Source organism: Myotis nattereri (assembly GCF_964212035.1).
Source record: "Myotis nattereri genome assembly, chromosome: X".
NCBI lineage: Eukaryota > Metazoa > Chordata > Mammalia > Chiroptera > Vespertilionidae > Myotis > Myotis nattereri.
The window spans coordinates 81,715,910-81,719,428 of record NC_138078.1 but is presented as its reverse complement, the minus strand read 5'-3'; positions in this window follow the sequence as shown (position 1 = coordinate 81,719,428).

Here is a 3,519-nt window from a genome sequence, read left to right as displayed (position 1 = left end):
AAAACAGTTTAACAAAGAAAAGTATATTAATTGAAAGATTTTTCAGAAAGTATTTTTGGAACTGCTTAACCTGGAACTCCTATTTGTGGTTCCCACTCTCTACCCATGCTAGTTTGTAAGTTTCCTAACAGCATTATCAGGATTTTTTTTATAAGGCCATGACCTTGCTGGTTAAGAAACTTTTCACTGAGAAGAGAAAGATGTTTTATATTTCAGAGAGATACTATAAGTCAATGTTAATTAAATTTTTCTTGTTAAAAATAAAACATGTAACTGTGATATCTTTTTTAGTTTCATATTTTACTCTGGTAATATTTTAGTGCATTCACTTTGGTCTTGCTAGAGCTAAAAATAAATGCATAATAAATTTGATGCTTCCTGAGTTTATGGCATGACTAACTTATTTGTACTTATGAACACTCATTAAAACTGTATTTCAATATAAGAAACTCTAAAGCCAGATACTTTCGTCCCTTTATTTTTTTCCTAATGTCTCCTTCACTCAGGATGTAAAGGTAAGCTGTTCTTTACTTTAGTAATTGTGTTGAAATATTATACATGCTATTATTTTACACAATGCTCATAGAAGAAAGAACAAATCTTAAGGATGACCTCCTGGGGAGATTTTATCCTGACCTAATCAACTCTGCAGGTGTGTGGCTTATAACTGCTGGGATACCTCTTTCTGCCAGCAGATGCTTATGAGTCTTACCTCTCAACATGTAGAGACCATGATTTTTGATGCCAGATAACCATCACTCATCCCCATCACTGGTACTGGCAGTTCTTTGTACCTGAGCTGTGTAGTGTAATATCTCATTATTGACTGGCAGTTGAATCATAGTATATCAGCTTTTGAAAATCTCCTCTTAATAACTGCAATATATTATTCAACTAGCACTGCTTCATAATTAATACTCTGTGATACTCTACCTACTATTACTGTGATGATAAGTTTGTGCTCACACATGAGAATATTAGCATTTTCAAAAGAGTCTCTATCAAATGCTATGATTTTTGTTAAAAAGGTGTCTCTATTCAAATCTGAGATAAGGGGTAAATAATGCTCATGTTTTAAACTTGCATGTCTAGCCAACAGAGAAAAAAAGAGCCACCAGTTATTAATTTTATTAAGCTGGCTGGAAAAGGTGCATTCTAAAATAATTCCACTGAAAATTTTGACTGATTAGTGGCTTCACAGAATTAGGTGATCAGAATTATAAGGAACTCACATTGGCCAACATGCAGATTTCACAGATGCAAAAACTGAGTCAAGGGATATTATGTCCTCTTGGTACTGTAGTGAGAAGGGAAACTCTGCTTTTGACTCTTAAGCACCTTTCAACATAAAGCTAAGTTTTCATCCTCACATCTTTCAGAGATATACTGGGTCATCACACATGCTGCACCTTCAATATAAAAACACACTGAAACACTCATTATGATGATTAAAGGCTTGCTATAGAGGTTGTTACCTTGTATCCTGTGGTGGGCTTAAATTGGGCAGAATTTTATACATTATCAGATTTACAATATAAAATAAAACCGGAAAGTAAAATTGCTAATGTTATTATTTTAAATCATTGGGCCTCAGAGCAAAAAGAGGTCACCTTATGTGTGCAAGTTATTTGAATACAATTGCTTCACAAATGTGAATTGATAGCATTGCCCGTTATTAGTTAAACAATAAATAGTTCCCTGGGAGAAAGTGATCTTTTCCTTTAATGCCCTCAATCAAATCTGAATAATGTAGTGACTACTAGCTATGCCTATATTAGTCAGCTGTTGGATGGCTGTTTTGAGGTTAAATGAATCAGTACATCTTTATGAGTTAGAAGAGTGTTGATGTGTGATAAATTCTATGTTAGTGTCAGCTATTATTTTTTTTTATCTTCATCCAAGGACATGCTTAGAAAGAGGATGGAAGAGAGGGAGGGATGGAGGGAGGGAGGGAGGGAGAGGGAGAGAGAGAGAGAGAGAGAGAGAGAGAGAGAGAGAGAGAGAGAGAGAGAGAGACCTTGATGGAAGAGAGAAACATTGATAGCTTGTCTTTTGCATGATTCTGACTGGGGATCAAACCTGCAATCCAGGTATGTGCCTTCACTGGGAATTGAACCTGCAACCTTTGTTGCACAGTAATACACTCAACCAACTGAGCCGCTCCATCTGGCTGGGCATGATTTTTAAGTAATGGTTGAGAACTTGGAATCTATGGTGAGATTACACAGATGAAAATTCTGGTTGTAACCTTTACTTCCTGAGTTACTTTGCCCTCAATTATATTTGTCTTAGTGTTCTGATCTATAAAATGGCAACACCAATGGCACATACTATAGATTATTTGTAAGGACATGAGTTAATATACATAAAACACTCAGAATAGTGCTTGACATAGAAAGCACTTTATAAGTGTTAGATGTTACCATTATTTTATGCTTACTTTTTTCAGTTACTAGTATATTAATATATCTATTCACCCTAAAATATCATTTGCACTCCTGCTATGTTCTATGTATGATGAGGATATAGTCTACTTTGGGAAGTAGGAAAATAAACAAACATTCTATAGTGTCATTAATGATATGCTGTGGGGAATGCAATGTGTTCAGGAAGCACATTTAAAGTGACCCACCGTGTGTGTGTGTGTGTGTGTGTGTGTGTGTGTGTGTGTGTGTGTAAATCGCTAGAAGGGGGACTGAAAGGTGGTTGATAAGCATAGTGGATGAAAGATAATGGCTCAAAGAAGACTTCCTGAATGAAATTTAATTTATGCTGAAAGAAAAAGCATACATAGGAGTTAGAATGGAGGAAGAGGGATGGAAAAAAGAAAGAATTCACAGGTGAGGATAATCTGGAGAAAACAATAAAATACAAAGGGATGAAAAAAATCAGAATGCCTAAGACAGAATAAGATGGAAATTAAAGATGAATGAGGAGAGCTAGTTTGGGATAGGATCAGATGACAGCAAGGCCCAGAAAGCCATGATAATATGTTGAGGGGAGAGATTGGAGAGTCAGTTGACTGTTTTAAAAAGGGGAGTGAGATGATAGGATTTGCATTTAGAAAATATCACTTTGACTGCCACGTTGAAAAGAGAATTAACTTGGGAAAGGCTGGAGGTGGGAAGACCACTTTGAATACAGTTGCAGTAGTGAAGGTGAGAGATGATTACAGCCCGTATGAGGGAAGAAGAAATAAAATTGAACAGAAACCAATTTCAGCCATATTAAAAAGAACAAATAAAAGGAAGCAGATAATAGAGTGGATATGGGGACTTTGGAAAGAGTTAGAGATGACTCAAGTTATTATCCCAACAGTGGTGGTACCATCCACTAACATAAGGTAAGCATAAAAAAAAGCAAGTTTTTGGAGAAAATAGGTATCACTATTTTATGTTTATATGTCCTTTGGGATATCTAAGTGGAGGTGTGAATGAACAGTTGGATGTGTGGTTCTGGAGAGATTAGTGCTAGAGATTTGGGAGTCATATGTGCAGATATAGCAAATAAAGTTATGAG